Source organism: Phyllostomus hastatus, unplaced genomic scaffold (assembly GCF_019186645.2).
Source record: "Phyllostomus hastatus isolate PE091 unplaced genomic scaffold, TTU_PhHast_1.1 phas_scaffold_28, whole genome shotgun sequence".
NCBI lineage: Eukaryota > Metazoa > Chordata > Mammalia > Chiroptera > Phyllostomidae > Phyllostomus > Phyllostomus hastatus.
In genome coordinates this window covers 8,283,707-8,309,367 of record NW_025334022.1, presented here as the reverse complement: position 1 = coordinate 8,309,367, position 25,661 = coordinate 8,283,707, and the positions used below count along the sequence as shown (strand labels likewise).

Genomic DNA, 25,661 nt, shown 5'->3' with positions numbered 1-25,661 from the left:
CCTGTTTGGCTCAGCTGCTACATCTTAGATGTTTGTTCCCTTCCTGATAGTTTGGTGCCAGCTGTTTATCTGAATCATGATTCTGTCTGCTGTGTCCTCTGTTTTCTGTGCCCTGTTCTCCCAACTGCCCCTCCATAGTCAGCTGTTGTAGCCAGAACACATCTCCTGGGCCTATGAGGCTTAACCAAATCACAACAGTTCCCTCTCCCTGCCTGCCTGCCGATCTGCATAGAGGTCTCCTATAGATGCTTTTCACTACAAAGGAACTTAAGTGTGGGGTGAGTGGGGAGGAAGAGAGCCCCTGAGAGTCCAGGGGCTCTTAGCTGAGGTGCTTTATCATGTCCATATCTTGCTGTGTCCAGACCCCCACCAAACGCCTACCCTGTTCTCCTAGACTTCAGGGGAGGGACTGTGGCAGGGCCAGGAACTGGTAGAAACCCATGTGGTATGAAGGGGAGAGGGACAGGTTGGTCCTAGAAATCAAGTAGCTCCTTCTGGCTGTTCTTAGTGTCCCTTCCCCCACTTCCTCAAGGTACAAGCCCAAGGCTTCCAAATGAGCTCACTGGGCCCTCCCAGAGGCTAAAAGATTATGGTGTCAGATGGGCTTGAAACAAACTACCCAACAGAGTACTGCTAGGGAAGAAAGGCACCTCAGGTCAAGACCAGCACTGGGCCAGCCAGGGAGGAGGCAACAGGGAGGGTGCCAGATTCCGAAAAACCTCTCCACTTTAGCAGGGATGCCAGCATCTTCTCATCCGAGCCCCTTCAACTGAGGACTAGAAAAAGCTCTTGAAACAGGAAAAATGTAGATGAAACAACTAAGCAGCCTCCTCATTCCTCTCTAAATCCCAGAGCTGTAATGAGCCAGACAGTACAAGAAGGGGAGGGGAAATAAAGCAGAGGGCCAGCCATCAATCTCCTGCCCTAAAAGCTGTATCATTTCTGGCTTCTGCTGCCTCCCCTAGGTCAAGGGAGATGGGAGCTGGGTATGGATCCTGGCCAGGAGAAATAGGGGGGAGACACACACGTACACGCATATACACACTTGTGCACACTCATGCACGGCAGTTCCAGTAGTGGGTCTTAGAGTCAGGACCAGCACCAGGGCCAAGGCAGAAGACTGGGGTGCCCATCTAGGGATACAGAGAGACCCAGCAAATTTGGTTCCTTTAGGGATTGTACAGACCAGAACAAGTCCAGTTCCAAATGGATACAGGACAGGGAGCCAAACTTTGTAGAGTCCAATCACCATCCTTCTCCTGCCTCTCAGGGGAATAGAAGCTTCTGGTTTCCCCAGTGCCTGCCTTGCTACCCCCCATCACTTCTCACTTCTCATGGCTCAGTCCCCTCCCCAGAAGTGGGTGCAAATCCCAAAGGATAATGTTAGGTAATTGAAAAGATTTTTGTTATGCAAAGATGTGAAGGTATAAAAGAGGAGGGAACCCCAGGTCAGCTTGCTCTGTCAGAAGTGACTGCTTCCTGGTTCTTTGAATTCTCTTGGAAAGAACCACACACTCTGGAAAAATGTTCCAATTTAGTCACACCAGTGGGCTAAGCCAACCAAGTAATTTGGTGAGGGGGAGGAAAGGGAAAGGTGCCCTGGAATGGAAGAGCTTCTGCCATGGAGCTTGGGTTCCTCTGCTGGTGAGGCAGTTCTTCAGGAATCTGTTTTAGGATTGCGGCAGGTCTTTGCAGGAACTTGTCATATGGGATTTTCTTGTGAGGGTGCAGGGGAAATGTTGAAGCAGAGGAGAGAGTTTTTAACAGAGCAGCCTGGCCTGTGAAGCTTTTTTTATTCAGAGCTGCATAAAACACTGGAGGGGTAAAGAGTTTGAAAGGCTGTGGAGGAGTGGGGACAAAGAGAGACTGGTAGCTGCTGGGTGTGAGAAGAGCCTTGTAAGGCTGGAGTATGCCTGGATCTTTCCTGGGTACCTACCATTTCCAGCTTTCCTTGAAGACTAGGCTCTGCTGTTCCAGACATTTCTCCGATGTGGAGCTCCAATAATCACCTTCAAGGGTAGCCAGCTACCCACATGGCGTGCTTTGATAAATTTCACAGGTCCCTTCCACCACCAAACATTCTCTATGCTTTATCATTATTGCTGCAGGTCAAGGCCTTGTCCTTCAAACACCCTTGTTAAAATGTACATTTTTTGTGTGTCTGAGAAAAGTTTTTATATATCAGATTCATTGGCTTTAATCTTTCAAAAACAGTTTCACAGCCTGACCTGTGTGGCTCAGTTGGGTGAGTGTTGTCCCACAACAGGTTCATTTGAAAAAGGTCACAGGTTCAATTCCCAGTTGGGGTGCGTGCCTGGGTTGCAGTTCTGTCCCAGTTGTGACATATATGAAAGTCAACTGATCAATGTTTTACTACCTCTCTTTCTTCCATCTTTCTCTTCTGTCTAAAAACAAATAAAATCTTTTAAAAAATAGGTTCACAAACAAATGGGATCCAGGGCAAATAATGTTCAATGGGAAAGGAAAAAGAGTATATATTTGCCATAATGGGTTAGCTGAGTTGGGAGGCATAACTGCTTGGGCAAGACGGAAGAACTGGACAGCCAAAGGGGAAATCAGACAACTGGCATCAGTTAGATCCCTGTAATTCCTACAGGTCAAGATAAGATTCCTTCCAAAATCCATGTTCTCCCAGATCTCTGCATTCCAGAGGCCTCCCTTCAGCCTGTCCCCCACTGCTGACTGCAAGCATCTCCTTCCCCTGAGAGAGTTCCACCTAGACTATTGGTCCTAAACCTTGGCTGTTTATTGAGAATCACTTGGGGAACTTTTAGAAACATTTTTGATGTCAGGCCCCACCCCAGACTAATTATATTAGAATCTCTAAGGGGAGGACCCAGGGACCTCTCCAGTTTTTAAAAGCTCTGTTAGGTGATTCTAATATGCAGCAAGCACAAACAATTTAAAATGTAGTTAGGAGTCCTGGACTTAAGGAATCCTTGGTCATTTTCCCAGTCAGGCTGTAGCCTCCCATCCTCTTTCCCAGTTCCCCTCTCATTCGTCCTTTTCCCTCTGCTCCCCCACAGCCCCAAAGTTCTGTTCATTTTCACCAACCAGTGTTAAGCTCTTGCTGCCTTGGTTCCTGCCTACTACATGCTGTTAAGGCAAGCACCTTATCAAATTTTTTTCTGCAAGACAGTCCCAGTTCTCTCCTTACGAGGGATTCTGGTGTCAGCTGGTGAGATGATTGAAATTTCGCCCCAGATCCACATGGTTTTGACAAGGACCCTGGAGGGCCTCATCATTATATCTCTACTGGTTCTGAGAAGCATCACAGACACACACACTCTGCTATTTCCATCCAAAGATACAGGGCCCAGATCTTGCAGAGGAGGCCCAAAGTTGGCAAAGCATTTGGAGAGTTACTGTCTGTGTATCCACTTGAAGAGTCTTTGTGTACTTGTGGGTGTCTAGCCCTTATGGCTGATATTCAAATTTGGCCTGTTTGCAGAGTGATAGGACTTTCCTAAATGCAGAGAAAAACATTCTTGATTCATGACATTTTATACACACACACGCGTATACACACACACACATATTTGTAGCAAATATATATATATATATAGTATATATATACTATATAGTATACTATACTATACTATATAGCATAGTATACTATATAGCATATATATATATAGTATATATATATATATATATATGTAGCAAATATATATATATATATATTTGCTACAAAACTACTCTGAGATGCAAAGGTGATGTTTTATTCAGTGGGTTTTCATTGGGCACCATCATATGCCAGCTACTGGGCTAGGTGTTTTGGAGTTGATGGTGACCCAAACCTGTATGCCTAGTACATATGGTGTACTGGTTTAGTAATATCTGTTCTGAACTTTTCTTGAAGTAAAAGACACTACTTAAAAAAAACACTTCAAGCTTTGAGTCAGGAATTTCTGTGCACTGTAAATTGTCCTTCACCAAACAGGTGGGTTTCTGTAGATAGGCCTGAACACGTTATTTCCCTTTTGTGTGTATGAAATAGTAATGTGTAAAAAGGCACATGCTGTGAATATAAGATTTTTATGGGCCTACCTCTGATTCTCAGAAAGGATTATAAAGGCACCCTGACTGTTAAAACTTTGCTTCCCAGAGCTCTCTAAAATTCTGAGACAATGGATCACTAGCAAGCTAAGTGGCTAATAGCTATCAGTGCTTATAGTACACCAGGCGCTGGGCTTGCCACTTCATATGCATCATCTCATTACATCCTCACAACGGTGAGGGATGTTAAATTATTGTAACCATTTCACAACTGGAAAAACTGCTCATCGGCTAATTGGTAGCAGACTCAGGATTCAAACCCAGGAATATCTGAGCCCAGAGCCTTTCAAAGCTCACCACCTCCCGATGCCAACCGCTAAAGCATACCTGAGAGAAAGCAAGCTCCATTGTCAATAACAACAGCAGCATCACTGTTGTCATGGTTTGGGTTATGCTCATGATCATGGTTATTGTCATCCTGTCATATCAGTGATCATTTGTCAAGCACTATCTTTGTGCCAAGCAACTGCACTGAAATGCTAATAATAATAATAATAATAATAATAAGTACCCCCTTATCCACATTTTCACTTTCCATGGTTTCAGTTACCTGTGGTCAAATGATATTTGAAAATATTAAATGGAAACTTACAGAAATAAATAATTCATAAGTTTTACATTGCATACTGTTCTGAGTAGGATAATAAAATCTCATGCAATCCCACACTGTCCTACCTGAGATGTAAATCATTCCTTTGTCCAGCATCTCCACACTGTATATGCTACCTGCCTGTTAGTCACTTAGTAGCCATCTCGGTTATCAGATCGATTGTCAAGGTATCACAGTGCCTGAGTTCAAGTAGCCCTTATTTTACTTAATAATGACCCCAAAGCACAAGAGTAGTGATGCTGGCAATTTGGATGTCAAAGAGAAGCCATAAAGTGCTTCCTTTAGGTGAAAACGTATGTAGGAAAAAGATTATATATATATAGGATTTGGGACTATGTGCAAGTTAAGGCATCCACTGAGGAGCTTAGAACATCTCCCTCTCAGATAAGAGGGGATTACTATAATACTAATAGCAGTTAACAATTATTGAATTCCTATTATGTGTCAGACACTATCCTCACCATCTTACCAGGATTTCCCTAATCATTCCTTACCATGTGCTATACAATAGATTCTATTCTTAACCCTATTTTAGAGAGGAGAAAACTGAGGTTTAGACAGGCTAATTTACCCCATGACCTCATAGCTAGTGAGTAGCGGTGCTGGGGTGTGGCCTCTGTCTGACTCCAGAACCTGAACACCTGTGCTATACTATCTCCCACATAAGGGGTTCCCATCTCTCCTTTTTTTTTTCCATTTTGGGATCACTGTCTTCCACTGGCTTCTGATAATTGGAGAGCTCTTTTGGACCCATCTGCTAACTGGGATAGGGGCTGGAATGATAGGCCACCATGGATGTAAGCAGATGCCCTCCTACATGAACTGACAATCTAGACCCTTTCTATCTGACAGCCAGTGCCATGAGAATGAGAAATCTGCTCAGGGATGGCCTCCCAGCCAAACAATTTGTACACCAAAAGTTTGGGAAAACTACACAGCTGAGACTGTACAGACAGAGGCCAGGTAAACAAGATTACTCTTTTCTTCATGTTTTCTTACTTCTCGTTCTATAGGATCAGATTTTATAGAATATTTTTTTCTCTTCATTGCACTTCCATGCCTACTAACATCTCTTGATGGTTCCTTCCTCCTCATCTTGAATAACCCAAGTCCTTTACCTAATGTCTACTTTCAGAGTCATTTGTTCGTCATCTCATTTGATTCCTCTTTTGAAATATGCCTGCCCCTGCCCTGGATGGCATGACTCAGTGGGTTGAGCATCATCCCACAAAGCCAGAGGTCATCGCCAGTTTGATTCCCCATTATGGTACATGCCTGGGTTGCGGGCCTTGTCCCCGGTTGGGGTGTGTGCAAGAGGCAACTAATCCATGTTCCTCTCACACATCAATGTTTTTCTCCCTCTCATTCTCCCTCCCCTATCTCTAAAATAAATAAATAAAATTTAAAAAGAAAAAAGAAAGAAAAATGCTTGCTCCTTTCTCCAAATCTCTTCATTTTTCCCTGCTTTCATTTCAGCTCCAGCTGCATTAAAGTTGTAAAGCACTTTGGAAAGTGGTGAGTATGGCAGGATGGTAAATAGTTCCGTATTATTTTGCTGTCATTGAGATTGGAGTCTTTGGAAACCAATGGCAGTTCACAGCCCTGGCAACCCTTTGTCTCTGCAGGGCTATTAACTATCCCTAGATGAGGTCTGTGCCCAAAATGTATACTTCTTAGATGCTATAGAGTCACTGCAGGTAGGACAGTATTAGCTTGACCAGCACTTCCCGAATTGGCTTCATAGTCTCCTGAATGTGAGAGATTAATAGGTACCATAGGGGAGAAAAAGGTTTCTGAATACAAATGAATTTGATAAATGCTGAGTTAGATAAGCTAAACTTTACTACAGCATTTCACAGAACCCTTAACATACTAATGAGAATCATGAATCTTCAAGAGGACATTACAGCCATGCCACCCAAAGTGTGGTCTGAGGATTGGCAGCCTAGGCATCACCTGAGAGCTTGCTAGAAATGCAAAATCTCAGGCCTCCATCCCAGACTTTCTGAGTCAGAATCAGCATTGTAAAAAGTTCTTCAGGTGATTTGTGTGCACATTGAATTTTGAGAAACCCTGATTTATAGCACCTGGCATTTCTAAAACTTTTTTTTGTCCATGAAACCCCTTTATGGAGCCTCTTTTGGGACTCATGTTCCCTGCAACATACTTTGGAGAAATACAGACAACCTTCCATATCTGCGGGGTTTGCATCTGTGGACTCAAGCAACTGTGGATCGAAAATTCATGATCGACAGAATCCCAGAAAGTCCCAAGAAGCAAAATTTGAATTTGCCACATGCAGAGCACTACACTGAATCCATGTGAAAGAAGTGATGTGTAGGCACACCCTGATGTAGCCTATATGCAAATACTACACCATTTTATATGAGACTTGAGCATCTTCTAATTTTGGTATCTGCAGGGGGTCCTAGACCAAATCCCCACCAGAGGTACTGAGGGAGAACTATACGTACACTACAAAGCCCTTCTTAGGAATTTCTCATTGTCCAGAAACTCCATAGAAAGACATTAGCCAAAGCAACATTTAGAAATTAAGGAGCTGATTCATTTTATGTTACTCAAAGCCTCACTATTTAGAAGTTTCAAGTTTTCTGAATCTTTTATTACCAGAAAGTCTTCCCATATCTCCTATTCCCAATTAACTCATTTCCTGGGGCATTTTTAAGCAGTGTTCTCTGGCCCACCCAGATCAACCCATTTGTTTCTTAAATCCAGCAGCTTCTCCAGAGTACCAGAGCTCAGGATTTGAGCCTCTAAAGAATGTTGCATGGTCCCCTGCTATAAAGCATTAGAAGGGCAATTTTCTAGAAGCTGGTGAACTTTTCAGTCAGGTGTGTTCTGTTCTGTCAAGCTGTTGTTTTACTTTTAGGCCTTTAGGCTAAACATCAAAATAACAACAGCTATTTTGTATTCAGATCTTGAGACTCATTTGGGGACATTGTTAATATTTTATATGAAAACCCTCATCTTTTTTTATAATATTTTATTTATTTATTTTTAGAGAGGGCCAAGGGAGAGAGAAAGAGAGGGAGAGAAACATCAATGTGTAGTTGCCTCTTGTGTGCCTCCCACTGGGATTCTGTCCCACAACCCAGGCATGTGTCCTGACTGGGAGAATTGAACCGGTGACCCTGTGGTTCACACGCCAATATTCAATCCACTGAGCTACACCAGCCAGCGCATCATTTTTTTTTCATTCATATTTGTGATTTTCAAGTGTGTTACTGCATTGCATTCATAAACATGATTTTTATTAAATTATAGAGCCCCATTTTTTTTCTCCTCAGAGAAACACATTTCCTGTTTTGTTGAAAGTTAACTCGAAAATAGGCTTTGATATGTGAAAATTTGACTTGCAAGGAACTTGTCAGGGATGCAACTATTCTGTACGGTAAGGTGCTGAAATGCCCAGGCTCTGGCTAGGATGTGGTCGAAGCTCTCAGCAAGGTTTCTTAGAAGTTGTCAACAAACACATTCTCAATGGCCACTTTCAAAGGCTAGCCAGGATTATCTGCTCAGATGCAGAAAGAGCAGGTGACAATAAGCATCAGGGTGATACTTAGACATATGTGAAAGTGAAAAAGATGTACACCATTAGGCCCCTCAGGCTGGAGAGCCTGCCAACCCCAGAAGTTGCCTTCTCTGGTTTTGAAATGGTGATTCTGACCTCTCCAACACTCCATGGAAGCAGAAGCAACAGAGTAAATAGGGAAGGAGACCATGGAAACACCTCCCCACTCTGGATCAAAAGATCCAAGCTTCATTTGAATTTTTCACCCACTCAATGATGCTGGCAATGCTATTGTTTAGAGCCCGTCGGTTTACAGAAAAATGCAAACACACCTAGAAGAGGTACCCATTGATGCCAATGGTTCTTAGTCTCTCTAAGTCAATGTCTATTTGCAATGTAAAAAAATTAGGACACTTCCCCCAGTAGTGATTCTACTTGCATTTTTTTCTCTCTACTGACAACCCACAATTGATGCATATAAGAACTTTTCTTGCAAGAAATCTTTGCCTTTCAGAGGACCCAAGGCCCACTGATTGGTTGTTCTCTATAGTTTGTAATGGGTATGAATGAATAATATCAGCTACCATTTCTTGAGCATTTTTACTATGTGCCACAAACTGGGCTCAGCATTTTACATGCATTATCTTATTTAATTCTTCCAACACCTGATTATCTCCATTGTAAAAATAAGGAAATTGAGGCTCAGAGAAGTAGGTGATTTACCCCCCAAAAGTCACACAACTGGTAAGAGACACAACCAGGAGGCAAGCCCAGATTTGTGGAATCCCCAAGTTGTGTACTTTATTCCTCAGGCTAAGGAACTGGCTGTGCTGGGAGAGAGCACTGGAGAGGCCCCAAATTCGAGAGTGGGGCAGATGGGCTACTGAGGAGACAAAAGGAAGGACTAGGAGGTTGAAGAGTGGCAGGCATGTATGTTTGCTTCATAATTTTGCCTACAGCTAGTCCTGCAAACCAGGTGAGGTTTAAGGTGGCCTTCATAGGCCACTTGGAGATCTAATGACAGAGTCCATTCCTAAATCCACCTCTGTACACACAACTATTCATTACACGTTCTCAAAGACAAACTGTTTCAACAGCACTGACCTCCTTTACAGATCTTTGGTCACTCCAGACACACTGCATCTCTGGGCCTTTGCACATGCTATTCTATGAGCTTGATAGGCACTTCCCCCAGACAGCTATAAGGCTCCCTCCATCCCTTCCTTCAGGTCTTTGCCTAGTGACACCAGCTCACTAAAGCCTTTCCTGACCATCCTATTTAAAATTTCAGCCACTCACCCCTAATTCGTTTGATTCGTTTTTCTCCAAAGCACTTACCATTCTCTAAAATAGCTTATAATTTTACCTATTTATTTGTTTATTGTCACTAGAATGCAAACCCAAGAGGACAGAGATTTCTATGTTTTGTTCACTGCAGTATCCCCAGTGTGGTAGCTCAATAAATATGTGTTTAAGAAATGATTGACTATGCAAATAGCTTTATACATGGTCCCCCCATCATATCTACAGAGACACACAGATCTTCTGAAATAAAACAGAAGGTGAGCAGATAAGAAGAATGAGTAACTTCATTGGTGAGAGGATGTGAGATGGGAGTACTCTGTGCCCACAATTCTCAATCTGGTTAAAGCCAAGAGGCCATCTTCTAGACCCCTTTTGACAGCAGTTTTACTCTTTGTATCTGTTGATTGAGAAACATACTAATGACCACAAACTACTGTGAATGTGTGATGTTTTAAAAATGAGTTTTGTTAATAATTATAACATCTGACTAAAATTTGGAAAATAGTGGTATGTACATGAATAAGATGTTTTAGGATAGTGTTTAAATACTTACTCTCTGGCATCTATCAGCCAGGGGTTTGATTTCTAGTATTGCCACATATTACCTGTGTGATGTTGAGCAAGTTGCCTAAGCCTCTGCCTCAGTGTCCTTATGTGCAAAATGTGGCTAATAAAAGTACCAAGCTCACATGATTGTTATTAAGAGTCAATGAGCTATTGCATGTCAAGCTCATGTAAGGTACCTGGCAGGTAGTAAATGTACCCCACATGGGAGCTGTTCTCCTTCTCATTATCATCATTATCATGGGTTATTGATTGACATATCCACAGACAATGTTTCAAAATGCATGGGCATCCCTCTTGCAATATGCTGCAGTCCCTGGGGTCCTGGGCCCACAGTTCTGGGGACCAGTGTAGTGGACACTACATGTTGTTGGCAGTCAAAGAAGAGGAGCTGGCAGCTGGGTGAATAGGGCAGTTGGTGGGGTGAGAAGGGGAAGGTAAACAAGAGAGAGAAAGTGGCCACAGGCAACATGTTGGAATGGCTTGATTCACACATTCAGAGAGAGAAAGCCAGCAGCTGTGCAGGAGGCCTTCCAACACTTCTCAAATCCTGACTTAGCTAAAGGTTGCTCATGAAGGCAAATAGAGATAGTTATTACAAAATGGCCCTAGTATAAGTTTCAAGTGTTTATCACCTCCAAGTGTTAGCTCTTCAAGATGTGAGGCTGCTCTGATTAACACCATGTTTGGTCTTGCATTCTGGAGAATTGTGGAGAATTCTGAGTTCCAGGTAGTAGCCCATTAGCAGCAGCTTTGGTCTGCAACACCAAGAGCAACCAGCTGAGGTATTTGGGAGAGCTGAGCTGGGAGCAGCAGTGAGTGGGGCTACTGGGCAAGGATACTCTCCTCCAGGGCACTTCATTACTGCCCCCCTACAAAGCAGGAAGCACAGGGAAGATTAACCAGGGGGTTCAGTGAGCCCTGGTGATTTAAGAGATACAACAATAAAGAGGTCAAGGATGGAGTTCCATGAGGGGCTGAGGTAGGGAGGAGTGGCCACCCCCGAGGCTTAACATTATTCCACAGAAACCAGTCCACCCATAGAGAGAACACACAAACTGTGGCCATAGACTGATTTGATGAGGGAGTTGAATATATGCTATGATTTTTTTTTGCTCAAAATTGGAAATACAGCCAATTAAACTTCACCTTCCCAGGGAAGAAATAGGAAACCCCAGTTTTTGGTTTTATTTTGGGAAGCTGTTCTTTCTGAAAAGACAAAAATTTCAGTGGCACTTGGCAACATGCCACAAGGAAACTTCTTCATGACCTTCAGTTGGAAAACTCAAACTCTTGTGCAAATCAGGAATTTTTGTCCTCAAACCAAGGATATTAAAAAGATAGCATTGTCAGTTCCACAAAAATTGGCTGGGGCCCTCTCTCCATTTGTCTTGTAAGCCTTGACTCCATTCTGGTAGACATGCAAGTGGGCAATTTGTAACTGTCCAGACACTTTCCAGATCTGATGGTGAGTTCTTCTCTGGGGCCTCATTTGCATAGACAGATGCAGGCTGGCATCTTTCAGCTTAGCACCTCAAGCCAAGGAGCTGGAGTGGTGATGGGCAACCTTTTGGGCAAATACCCTGCATATTGGATTAAAAAATCAGTGTCATCTTGGGGCTAATTTGCATGGGCTTATCAGGTTAATCACTACAGTGTCTCCAGGAACTTGAAAATCCTTGAATTCTTATGCAACCAGAATGCTCAAAGTCTGTTGCTATGAAACTTGGAATATAAATTACCATGAATACCATTAATCTGTTCACTAGGAGGTTAATTTGCAGTTTGTTGGCAAATCACATGTGGGTCTTATAGCAAGAGTGTGGGTGGTGTTTTTGTGCCAATGTGTGGCCCTGCTTGTGTTTCTGGATCTGTGTGTGTGCATGTGTGCACACACATGCATGCCCATGTGGCATTGGGATTGGCACTCTATGGGAGCTCACATCGTGTGTTTTCTTACTGCTCCTCAGATCTCACCTGGCTTTCCTGCCACATCCTCGGTCCCAGGATATGTGCTCTCAGGCTTGGAAGGCTGCTGTGCTGAGCAGTCCTTGCTCCAGTGCCAGCTTATGAGACATTAACTCCTCCTGAGATAGAATCACAAAGGGATCTATTAATGCTTAGAATCATCTGGATTTTCTGAAAGACACACTTTCCCATTCATGGCTCTCAAGTTGTTTTGCACACAGACAGTTTGCTCCTGGCAAAGGAACTCAGATTGTTAACAGGAAACAGGGCAGGGGGAGTTGCATTAGGGTAAGAGATGGTGTGACTTGGACCACACTGGTGGGGCTAGGAAGAAGAAGACTGCTGAGCAGAGCTAGGGGCTTTGATGGTTACCTTGTGTTGTTAATAGGTTTGATGATCCAAACTTCACCCTAGCTAAGCTAGCCTGCTGTCCTATAAAACACAGGTACTTATAACTAAGTGAGAAAATCCCTTCCTGGCTTAAGGGACAGGCTATGGGGTGTGACTGAAGGAGTATTGGAACCACACTTAACCAGAAATAGCTCCCCAGCTAGCCTCCCAGTGCTGGAAATCCACTTTGAATTGGAGGCACAGAAGATTCAAATATACTGTCTGAGAGGGAAGTCCTAATGGGAAAGCAGCTCCTGAAGGAAATTGGAACAGAAAACATTTCAGTTGTGATACTCAGTAGGGGTCCCTCAGGGAATGATCAGTGGTTTGGGGGACTCGTAGAACAGCCTGAGGGATGGAAGTTTGTGGGTCCATCACAGTGAAGGTTTGTTCAAAGGCACAAAGTCATACTGAAAGTTGGGAAAGACTCCAAAAAGAGTTCTATTCACCTATGTTACAGGTAATCCTTAGAATATGCCTAGGAGGGGCAGAGTTAATTGGTGATGTTAGTTAGAAGAACTTGAAGGGCTACTCAGAAGCAGACTTAAGAGGCCTGCTGCTAACCAGAGAGCCCCAGAAAATGTGGCTGCTAGAAAGTCTTCTTCAACTTTCTCTCCCCCACAACCCCTCCTCCCACTTCATTCAATCATCTTTGACAGAGTACCTATTATTGCCCCAGTCACTGGGGTTACAATGAACAGGTCTTATCCCTCGACCTACCCGCCACAAAATCACATTCTAATGGGAGGGTAGATTTTTAAAAAATTTTTTTTATTGATTTGAGAGAGAGAGGGGGAGGAGGAGGAGAGGAAGAAGAAGGAGGAGGAGAAGGAGAAGAAGGAAAAACAACATCGATTTGTTGTTCCACCTATTTATGCATTCATTGGTTGCTTCTTATATATGCCCTGACCAGGGATCCAACCCATGAACCTTGGTGCATTGGTAGCTCTAACCAACTAAACTACCTGGCCAGAGCCTGAGACACAACTTTTAAATTAACTCTACCTGGGCAGGCAGACTGGGCTCAGAGAGTTTCCCATGGTGAGGGTACAGAAGGTATGGTGGATTCTGGGGTGACCTGGAGAGCTTATTCCTCATGCAGAAGGGGTACTGCTACTTTGTTCCATCTCATCATTGTTGGGTGGGGCTTAAAGCTCAGGGTTGCCAGCTATGATTGATTAAGAGAAGCCAGAAATCCAGATTCTTGTATGAAATCAAAGGATTGTTAAATGATATATATAAGCTTTTAAAAAGTTGAAAATAATCTGCAGGCCAAGCAAAAGACATATATGCCTGCTAGCTGGGTGACCTCTTGACAAGTAATTTCACCTCTTGAGCCTCAGTTTCCTAATATATAAAAATAAGGATAATACTACTACCTACTTCATAGGGTATGAGGATTAATGCGGTCATAGAAGTGAAATGCCTGTCACATAGTAAGTGATTAATACATGATAACTATTATGATGGTCATTATGTTCCAGTCCATCAACTGAGGAGCATCTCTTTATAGGTAATTGGCATGGAAGTCTCTACCCTTTACCTCTAGAGAGACACTATGCTTTATTCAGGGAAATTTAGCTCCACCTTTGCCTGCAGATGATACTAAAATAGCACTTGCAGAGCAATTGGCCATCATGTGTATACGGGGGATTGAGGTGCATTTCTTTCCTTATACTCTCCTCACACAGCAAATCCAGTGCTGATTGATATACAAAGCCAGTCTGGGTCTGGCGGGGGGGAAGGGCTGTGGAGGCCTTCAGAATGATTTCCTTCAGGCAAAAAGGAGGAAAGTAAGGCAGGGAAGCTGGGTCAGAGTTCAGATCCTACTCTACCTTCAAGTCTTATGGGGGACACCCAAGATTTTTAAGAAAGTTCTCAGCTGTTAAAACTTTTATGCTCTCATCTATTATTTTTACTTCTTCCTTTCAAACAGTGGTTCTTATCCCTGTCTGCACATTAGAATCACCTGGGCAGCTTTTAAAAAATACCAATGCAGGGGCCTGAACCTCAGGTTCTATGACCCCTCACACAGTTGTAAACAAAATTTCATAAGGGTGTGTGTGTATACATACTTTCTCAAGACTTGGTTGGGGCCTCAAAGAGCCGTGCCAAAGATGAGTGCCATAAACTTGTGGGTACTATGGGAAAGAGCTCTGGTTCTAGGCCCACTGGGCCATCAAACAGTATCTATCCACATAGACAGGCCTTTTTAATTCTGAGCCCTGGTTTTCTCACTGGTCCCACAGGGGTCAGTAACATACTGACTTCGTTTCCTATGGCAGCTGTGAGGATGTACTGAACTACTAAAGCAAGTTATGAAAACGGTCTTTGAAAAAGCCCAACCCCCTCTTCACAGGAGAGGGCCCATTATTACAAGGTTAAGGAGGGTGTGGGTGGAGAGGTAACAGAGGCAGCAGGGAGCAGCACTACACATGGAGAAAAGGCCAAACATGTTAACAAAGTAGCTCACAAATGAGAGCAAATTAATACGGGGCCCGGTGAGAACAGAACATTTGCACTGCAGGGGCAAAGCACCCATTGGAGCAGTTAGGCTTTGGCAGGAAAAATGAAGTAAAATAGCAGAGGAAGGGAGACAGGGGCCAAGTGGGGAGATTTTCAATGCTAGAGAGGATTGCTGTGGCTAAGAGATAAAGGAAAGGGGACAGCCATGATGGAGGGAAAGAAAATGGTGGTAAGTACCCCCAGTGGGCCTGGGGAACAGGCAGCAACACTTGACAGCCCTTGATGGGGGGAGCCAGTGGAGAGTACAATATCAGTGCTTCATCCAGTAATAGTGGTGTCATCCTCTGGCAACCAAATCCATACTGAAGGGCAAAGAGTCACCAGGACAGCTGCTATTGACTACAGAGCCAACCCCCATTCCCTGCTGCCTTCTTTTTCTTCTGTGTAACAGTCAGAACCCACCTGACTCAGAGGTAGGGAATGGGACATACCTCAATTCAGAAGCCCTTGACAAATCTTGAAGGAGGAATGGCCTGGGAAGAAATGGCCCTAAAGTAGAGCAGTAGAGCAGTGTCCTGGAGGGCCCTTACTAGGCATTCACCTTTTGATTGCTGGATCAAGAGGCAGTGGGGACAGTTGGAGGGCACTCAGGGGGTCTTGGGCCAACAGCTGTTTACTGATCACTAAGTCAGGAATGTTAGATCTGAATAAATATGATGGAGGTACAGGTATTCACTGGTGGAATGTCAGCCTTGATCTGGGGTTAGCTGGAATAAGTCCTGGAGGATATAGGACTTGTAGGTAGAGAACTGCTGCTGTCAACTTGAGGAGTTGTCTCTGCAAGATGGGGTGGAGAACAATGAACAACTTTCCCTTTGCTCCTTAGCAAAGGTGAATCTGACACTGGCTACACTGTTGAATAGCAGCATCAGACTCACACCCATAGTGCCAACCTTTCATGCCCTTCTAACTGTCATGTATACACAGTGCCATGTCCAGTTTCCTGGAATGAGGGCCCATTCTGAAAGGAACATGAGTCTATCTCAGTGCCATACAGCCTAGAATCTGAGCCTGTTAGAACAGAAAGGGACCCTGGAAATCAGCTAATCCAGTGCTTTCTATTGACATGTAGGAAACAGAGGCCTCGAAAGGGAAAATACAGGGTTATATAAATAATTAGTCCTAGAACTGGGATAGGCAGCAGGGTATCCCTACTCCCAGCCTGGTGTATTTTGTATGCTTTCTTTGCTCTTATTCCAAGTCTCCATTATGGCCAAGGGAAAATGTTAGAATATCCTTAGGACCAGCCTTACACATAGGTAGGCATGATGTGATCAAATATGTCTCCTCAACTGCCTGTCATTGTGCCTGAAATTTCACCATCAGTGATTTCACTCCTTTGGAACTTGAAGCTTTCTAGTCTTTCGGGGGGATAGAAATGGGGGATTTATTGACAACTACTGAGAGAAGGGTTTTGCAAATTGGACTCAAGCTATACAGCTGAGGTATAACAGCAGCAGCTGGCCCAGGGGCAGGCTGAGGTGAGCATTGGAACTCAGGGTGAGAATCTGAACCCAAGGTTTAGGCCACCATGATGGGACAGGGAAGGGATAGTTGATACCAAATGCTTCTATTTTGCCCTGGCTGAGGCTCACATAGGAGATATTTCATCAGGAGACTGTACTATGACTTGGGAGGTCTGAATCACTGCTGTGTGGCCCATACTGGAAAGATAGGGCAGGATAGTGAAGGATAACATCAGACTGTCTGGAGTGGCTGCAGAGGCATTCTATTAAAAGAAGCAGCCTGGGCGAGATGGATGCAATGAGGGAATCTATGAAGACATTGAGAGGAGACTCAGCTGCAAGAAGGAGAGGGTCCAACACTGCCAAGGGAGGCTGGGTGTGGAGTCTGTCTGTTCGGTGCCTCTCCCAGGGACCTGCTGGCTGAAGGTGCCCTCATCCACTGCTGAGCTCCTCCTTTCTGTCGCTGTCTCTGGTTACCATTTTAGTATGGCTCCAGAACTGTGCAGTGCAGCTCTGGGCTTGGCTGGACACAGTGCCCAGGTTCCTGAGCCTCCCTGTTCTTCATCAGCTCTAGTATTTTCATGTTGAAGAGGCTTCAGGGTTATGATCTCATGAGAAGGAGAAAGGAAGGAGGCTAGTGAGTTTGTCTGGAAACAATTCTGGCAAGACCCCATATTTCCTTACAGTTTGTGTTTACTTGGGGTAAGAAGGGACAGGGAAGAATGCTTCTGGAAATCTGGTGATTTTTCTTGAAGCTGTCTTTGCATAATGAGAATGGTATTGTAATTTAAAGTTGTAGGTAGGTCTGTTTGGAGTGGCTTGCAGGGATGAGCAGAGCCACCTGGAGACCCTCCCAGATGCTCCACTAGTTCTGTTGTAGATCTTAGCTGCCTGAGCTAAAACCAGAACCCCTAGCTTCCATAAAAAATACAGTGTCCACCCTGAAGGCTACCTTCTATTATCTGATATGAGTCCTATGCCTCCTGAGGGGGTATCTCTGGGGGCCTCAAGTGGTTTCTACCCAGACACTTGCAATCCTGGGCTCAGTTGGGCTTGGGTCCAGGGATGATGCTGCTGTTCCCAGGAATTAGAGACCCAAGACTGCCCCATTGATCCCACTCAAGTCCCCCAAATGATCTTCCTGGCTTAAGGCCACATCCTCCTAACCCCAGGTGTCATGGGCACTATTGAAGGAGGATGAGACTTCACAGAGCAGAGACTCTTGCTCCTGTGCAGGATCAGTGATTTGGGGGAAGATGAAATTCAGTGCAATCAATCTGTGAGAGTTAGCCAAGGTTCTTTTAAGCTTTACTTCCCAGCAGCTCCCTCCCACCTTGGAAAGAGATTAGTCCCTTCCATTTGTCTAGTGGCTTCATGCTTTTCAAAGCTCCTTCTCATCCATTATCTCCACTGAGCCTCAAAAACATCCCCATGAAGTAGGACAGGCAGGTGTTATTTTCTTGTTTGACCAACAAGAAAATTGAGGTCCCAAAAGGAGACATGACTCACCCAGGGTCACAAAGCTATTTATTTAGTCAAAAAACTAGGACTTAAAAATGTGTTTCCTAATTTACAGTCCTGTGTGCTTTCCACCTCCTATGTAGACTCCCACACAGAGCCATGGAGGTGCCCAGCACCTAGCACCATGTCTGACACACAGTAGATGCTAATAAATATTTGCTAAATGAATGAATGAATGGATAAGTGGAGGCAAGGCAGGAGGAATACAAGTTCTAAAACTGCTCTTTTTTAATGATCAGAGGAGAAAAACAGGAATACTATACTATTTCATCATTTTGACCTGGAAAGAAGAAATCTTACCCATTTCACAATTATCATTGCAAAGGCAGGGAGATTAGGGTAGCTCTCATACAGAAGCCACAGGGCTTAATTTCCCAACAAGGCTGCCTTCCACTCATTCTTTAAAGAGGAATATGTGATGTGGGCCCTCACTTCAGGATCAGGAAGGAATCAGAGTCAGCCCCATGAGAAGAGCCCCCTCCTCACACTGTCACCACTAGCTCCTTCTCTCCCTATGTCCCCACCAGTGGTGGTTCCTTGAGGTTCTGCCATGTGAGGGATGTCTGAGAACAATGGCTGCTCCCTCCTTTATGGCCTCTGTATCCCCAGCCCCCTCCTTCAACCCTTTTAGCATACTGAAATCTCACAGGCTCAGTGCTTGTCTCCTGGATGACACCTGGACCAACTATCTCCTGTTACACTTTGAATCTTCTGCAAGGCCTGGAACATTGTAGAAGAGGTAGAGATGGATGGCATCTCCCTAGCACTAGACACTACAGTCAGAATACTGCCTCCCAGGGACCCACCTCAACCTCCATCTCCACTAGCAAACTGACAAGGAGTTGCTACTTGTCCCTAGTCCTGGCAGAAAAATAGGGAAATGAGGTGGAGACACAGGTGTTCCAATGTGTTTTAAAGTAGCATAAAAGTGACTTTTGAGGCAGGCAGCGGCCAATTTGAGATCCGTCTGGTTTCCAATCGTGGCCTTACCACTTATTACTAGCTAGTGTATCTGGGGCCATTGGCTTTGCTCTGCTGAGCCTTGGTTTTGTTTTCTGTACAATGGGGAGGATGCTGGGATGAGGATATGGATGTAAAGCATGGTGCATGTCAGCTGTTTTATCCACCAGTCTCTGTACTTGGAGATCCCTCCTCTGCTCCCAGCTCCCCTGCGGGGGCTCGCTCATCCAGTGTTGAGGGGAGCTCTTCCACGGTGGATTTCAAGTGGTGAGAGGCAGCAGACGCTGTGTTTACCAGCTGCCTCACTAGTCTGTGGCTCTGGGGCTGGGCCTGGCGCCTACTTCTTTAGGAGTCTGATCACAGCAGGGGCTAGGTTTCTAAGGCAGGTGTGATCTTTCTCTTCCTACAGAGGCTGCTGCTGCTGCCGTGGGCGCTGAGCACAGCCTGGGGCAGCTCAAGGGGGACACGGCCTGGAGAGGACCCAACAGTAAGTACTGCACTCAGAGCAATGGGGTTTGGACTCCTTTGGGAAAGGGCCAGAAAGTGGAGCACCTGGCTAAATGTCTGGAATCTGTGAGGTTAGGGGTCGGCAGCCTGGTGTTGGGTTCCTTGCCGGCCCCTCAAAGTGACTCAGGACAGACCTGGCAAGGGTCCCAGGCCTTGGGTGGGCACCTGCTCAGTGCTTGCAGTGGATGCACCTGGTTGGCGTGTTGGGAGCCCACGTCCTCTCGCCCCCACACCGAGCACACAAGGATCTATTCAGGTTGTCTGGCCACCCGCAGGCCCCTGCTTGGTGCTTCCTGTGAGGGAACTAGAAGACAAGATGCACATGGCTGTTTTGGATGCAGGTAGGATAGTGGCAGCTTGAGCAGGAAGTTTACCTCTGGAGTGGGCTGCCTGGAAAGCTAGAAGCTGGGAAGGCAGGTAGGAGAAACAGCTTAGGGGCTAGGTGCAGTCAGCCCTAGAGGGCCCCATAGCCCTCTCCTCTCCAAAGCTCCTCCCTCGGCCAGGATCCCTTTGTCTGAGGTGCAGAACCTTCTAGGTGCCTTTTCCAAGCACCTGGGATTCTGCAGGTCCGTGGCACTCTGGCTGGCTTGCCCTCGAATACCTCGGTGTTCACAAAGCCTCGCAGAGCTGAGAAACAAGCCCACATTATTAGGCAGTACATTACTTGTTAGTTAAACAAACAAATAAATAAATAACCTTGGCAAATGGGAATATGTAGGCACATACCCATCACTTTCTTTTCTTGAGCTGTGTAGAATTCAAAGAATGGGGGCATCTGAGATCACAAAGGTGAATTTACACTAAGTCACTTAGTCCTCCTCTCAGAAAAGACCCAGATCTCCCTTCTGCTTCTCCAATCACTCATCTTTACTGAGAATACTGATGATCATAGTAACTGGTATTACTATGTGCCAAATGTTGTGTTAAGTTCTTTAGGCAGTAATAAGAATTTGTATACAATAAGAACAGTAGCTGGCATACATTCAGCACTTTCTGTGTGGCAGGCATATTTTTAAGTGCTTTACATGTATTATCATATTTAATCCTCATGACAATCCTGTGAGGTAGATCCTGATAGTATCCCCATTTTTACAGATGAGGAACTTGAGGTGGTGGAAATGGAGAGGTGGACAAGCCCAATGTCTCACAACTAGTGAAAAGTAGAGCTGCAGTTTCCACCCAGTCTCATCTCAGCATCCCCACTGTTAACTACTAGAAATAGGATAAGAAGCTAGCTTTAATGAAGTAGTCAAGTAGAGTTTGTTTTCTCCACAACAAAACTTATTTATTCTGTAAATCTGAAGTCTGAACCCAAGGTCTTAAGGTCCAATTTTTAAATCACCCCCATTAAATTCTATGAAGAAAAAGGCATTAAATTCTATGAAGAAAGACACTTACATCCCATATTTAATCTTTATGTAGGTACTTTATTTTTTAAGATTCTATTTATTTACTTTGTTTTAGAGAGGGGAAGGGGGAACATCAATGTGTGAGAGATGCTGGTTGCTTCTCTCACACCCCCTGCTGGGGACCTGGCCTGCAACCCAGGCATGTACTCTGACTGGGAATTGAACTGGCAGCCTTTCAGTTCCCAGTCCAGAGCTCAATCCACTGAGCCACACCAGACAGAGCTTTATGTAGGTACTTTAAATTAGGTGCTATCATTAAGTCCCATTTTACAGATGAGGGAACTGAGGCCCAAAAGGTTAAATAACTTGCTAAAGTTGGGATTCCAGCCCAAATCTACTGCCTCCAGAGCCCAGATTGGAACTAACCTTTGGCAGACTGGTGTAAGAGGCAGAGGTTCAGCCATTTCCTTCCCCAGCCAGGCTCCTCAAACTGTTTGTCCCCTCCTCAGCCAGTAGCCTGGAGTGCTGCACTGTTTTCTACTTTCCCTAGCCCCCATTTGCATTAAAGAAGGGATTGTGCAAGTTGTAAGAGAAAGGGCTTCCTAGAGGCCATGAAGTATTCTGCATGAATTTGGGTTTTGTTGTTGTAGTAAGTGTCATGCCTTTAACACCAATAAGTTGTTCTGCTTTATAAGTTTTGTTAATTAGACAAGTGTCTGGTCTGCTCGCTTTTAGTTGTTAATCTGACATGTCTCTATGTGAGTGCCCCTGTTAGGAATTATTTTCTAAAAAGTTTTTAGAGACTTGCAATGCTGAGCAAAACCATCTTCCCATTTCCTTGGGAGGAGTAGGGGGCTTGTTTCTCCTCCAGGACTTCAGTAACAGGAACTGCAACTGATACTTTAGTAGTATTATTATGTCTATGAATTTTTAGCCCTTCTTCACCCCAGCTGGCCCCTGTGAGTTGAACAGAATGTGACCATGTCCCCAGAGTTTCTTCCTCTTCACATCTGATCCTGCAGTGGGGTTGTTTGTAACTTCCCACTGTTTGCCCTGGCCCTTTTATAGAGCTGGCTTCCACAGATTCTCTTCCATGAGGGCATAGTGTGGCAGGTGAGCTTCTTGGCTTTGGTCTTCATTACCATGACTGGATCTCAATGCATCTGCTGGTGGTCTACCCTTCCTGCCTCCTTCTGTGATGTGAGAGGGGAGTCTTCCATGTATAACTTTTGGGTGGTGTACTGGATGTGTGACTGGTAACCCCAGTGCTGGATTGTGTCCCAGGTTATCTCTGTGGCCTCTTCTGAGTTCACTAAGTGCACTGCATCGTCTCACATGACCACACAAAAGAGGCCAAGAGCTAACACAAGTCCTCTGCCTTCATTCCTACAACCAGAATAGAAGTTCTCCTTCAATTTTCCCTGAATGTGTTGTATGATTTCTTCTTTTAATTTCAGTGGCTTAAATACCTAGAGGTTTCCCTCTTTATGGGATCTTCTTTATTATTAGTTTGCTGTCATGTTTGACATTCCTTTACTGGAATGCCCTTCTCTGCCTTGTCCATCTGCTGGACTCCTATTCACCTTCACCACTCAGCTGTTGGGAGTCATGGGGGACAGGAGACAGGCCCTTCCCTGTGCTCCCATAGCATCCTCTCCTGCCTCTTGTGGTGCCAGTTAACACATGGCTTTACATTTGTCTGTTTACACACCTGCCCCCACCTCAGACTGCAACCTCCCCGAAGGGAGAGACTGGGCCTATTTTACCTCTGTATCTCCAGTATCCAGCACCATTCCTGGCACATAGTAGATTTTCAGTTAAATTGTGTTGCATATATGAATGAATGCTATCTAAAAGCTGGTGGATGGAGGTTGTGACTCACAGTACGGCACTACACTATCTGTTCCCTTTACAAAAAGGGATATGGGAACAGAGCTTGCATTACTCTAGACAGAGTCCCAGCTGTATGGATTTTAATCACTAAAAAAATATAATTACACTTCAATTCAAAAATAGAATGTTCTAGATAACTAAGGGTTGGGCTCCCTCAAATCATTTTTTTTATACTTTTTGGTTCTGAAATACCTGGGTCTGCTTTTCTTAGCTTAGTGAGTCAAGTCTGGGGTCTATCTTTGAAGCTGTGTTGCTGATTAGGGAGTTTGCAGGTTCTCAGGATCTGTTAAGATCCTGTTTCCCCACAACCTGGTTGCAGAGTATTGTACAGTCTTCTTACCATCCCCACCCTCACTTTCACCAAAAGGCAGTGCCATAGGCCCTTTGAAGTTTGCAATTTCACTGTCACTCACCTCCAGAAAACAGATGGAGGTCCTGATTAGCAGCATAGGGGAGGTTCAAAGTGATTGGGTGCTATGTCATGCCCTCTGAGAAAGTAACTCAGCACCTGCTCTTGCCTTTGGCTTTTATTTCTAGTGGGAGTATTCACCAACCTTGATGTCCCTTTTCTGTTCCCATAGGATCTTCCCTTTTCTTTAGAAAAGAGCTAATAATCCCTTCTTCCCTCTCAGGAGGAATATGCAATTGGGCAGTATAAAAGGTGTCTTATTGTCCTAAGGCTGTAGTTGGCATCTGGATACCTCCAGACAAGGTAACATGAGTTTACCAGGCCCCTGCTCACATAACCTCTTTTATTGAGTTGCTTCTTAGCCTGATTTCTACCCTGCCCCCACCCTGTACTGCTCAATGGACAGCTTGGAGATGGTGCACAGGGCAGAAGCTGAGGTTGCTCCTATTTGCACCCTCACAGGAAGTCAGCCTGGTACCTACTGGGCATGGTGCCTGGGCTTCAGATATACTTGCATCATCTCAGGCAAGGAGGGGGCAGATGGGCATCTAGGCAAAGCAGCAGGATGTGAGAAGAGGGACCTGGAAAACGGTTTCCTCACTGTGTCCCTGGGCCAGCTCCAGCTTCTTGCTTTCCAGCTAGCCTCTCCCCAGCAGCCCCTCCCCAACTCAGGCTGTTGCCTTCATGCCTCCTGCCACAGTATCCCTGCTCCTCTTGTTTCTGGGTCTGTTCTCAGTGCTCTCCCTCTTTATTTGCCCAAATATGGCCTCTTCTGTAACATCCAGCTGCAGTCCTCCTCTAGAAAGCCTCCCCCTGCTGCTTCTGGAAGTCATCAGAGGGTGGACAAGGGTGAAGTAAATAACTCCCAAGGCTCCTGCTTACTCTGAGATTTACCAAAATCAGGGGTAGGGAGCATCCCAAGCTGGTGGTCCAGGCCATTCATGCCACTAGCCTCACAGAAAAGAGGGAAATGGCAGTCAGCTAGCCAAGTAAGCACTCATTTGGATTCAGGATACTTTGCCTGGAGTCCTGTGCAGCCAGTTTTTGCCAAGCAGCCCCCAGAGGGACCATATTTGTGCCCTGGGTCTTTGGCTGCTAGAGGCAGCTAGCTACATGTTGGGATATTCCCAACAGCTCCTGCCCACACCTGCTCCCCCATCCAGCCTCCAAGCCTTGTTTATTGTTTACAGTTCAACCCTTGGCAGACTAGACGCTAGGATTCAAGAGGAGAGAGAGTTGGCCAGGGACTGTCTCCTGGCTTAGCATTCTGTTTTGGAGCTCTGCAGCACAGTTTGCCCTTGGAGAGATGTGCTCATCACATCTCCCAAGAAGAATTCAGGCCTGTTGCTCTGTTCCCTGCCAACTCTACTTTTCCCATCATGACCATTCCTTCTCACCTTCTGATATGCTCTCACCTTCCTGTTTTCTCCTCTTGATCTCATTCTCTCCCCGTTCCCCACCCCCCCACCCCCAAATATAGCTTTTGGGGAATAGGCCTAAGTCGGACGGTGGCCTGGGTCTCTTCCATGAGCTGCTTCAGATTTGCTCCTTGCTCACCACATCCACATTTGTGAAATGAGGAGGGTGTTATCATGCTTGTTGATATGGTGTAAGTGCAGTATCCCTCCTGAAAGAGCTTGATACCAGAAGGCTCTTACCATGTGGCCCTTTCCCAGTAGCAGGATCCTGGGGTGCAGGCACAGTTCAAGAGCATTTAGAGAACAGGATAGACACTGGAGTGGGCCTCCAAAAAGCTAGAGTTGGTGAGTTCAAGTTCTCTACCCAGCCTGCCTTTCCCAAACTTGTCCTTTCTTCTTTACTGTCTCCAAGGCCCTCCTCTTGACTTATGTTTCTTCTTCTGTCTGGTTTTCCCTGCCTGGCCTCACCTCTCTTCTCTCTCCTGGTTCTCAGTCTGGCCCTCTTTCCTGCTCAGTTGTCTTTCCCTCCATTCCTCATCTCTACCCCTCTGGCTCAGACAATCTCTGTCTCTGCATCCCTCAGAAATACTTGCTGTGGTATGTGGTATGTGGGGGCTGTGGTGCCCAGGGCTCTTTGGAGTGACATGACAACTCCTTCAACCTCTCCTGAATATTTCATTGCTCCAGTTCCCCCTCACTGCCTCTGCCAGGGACAGGTGAGTGGGGGCCAAAATGCAAGGATCTGCCCTGGCTGTTGTGCCTCAGTGGCTTGAGCACCAGGCTGTGAATCAAAAGGTTATCAGTTCTATTCCCAGTCAGAGCACATGCCTGGGTTGTAGGCCAGGTCCCCGGTGGGGGGCGTGCAAGAGGCAACCACACATTGATCTTTCTCTCTTTCTCTTACTCTCTCTAACAAAATAAATAAAATATTTTAAAAAATGGAAGGATCTCCCCACTAATTCTGCCACAGCTCAATGGCAGCAGCTTTAGACTTTGTGACCCACAATGCCATATGGTATCAGCCTCACATCTGGCATAGCCCTCAAATCTGTAACCAGGCTGGCAGACCCAGCAGGGAGGGTTTAGGAGCATGTTTGGGCCAGTTGGACAATGTGTCTGAGTCTATTGGATGTGTAGCCCCTGAAGGGAGAAGTTGGGAGGGA

The 25,661-nt window shown here is 45.2% G+C and overlaps 1 protein-coding gene across 7 annotated transcripts in view; it reads left to right on the top strand.

Annotated features, from left to right (window-relative positions):
• Positions 1–25,661, top strand: part of FRMPD3 (FERM and PDZ domain containing 3) — a 160,847-nt gene that overhangs the window by 35,071 nt on the left and 100,115 nt on the right. For 2 of the 7 annotated variants that reach the window (XM_045817690.1, XM_045817688.1), the window contains exon 1: positions 19,336–19,409. The exons of 3 other annotated variants lie outside the window; for them this stretch is intronic. The gene's annotated coding sequence lies outside the window, so the exon portion shown is untranslated. Of the gene's footprint in view, positions 1–5,548; positions 5,654–6,166; positions 6,206–19,329; positions 19,410–25,661 lie in introns of those variants that run through there. 2 more of the 7 variants (XM_045817687.1, XM_045817686.1) reach the window with 2 other exon arrangements.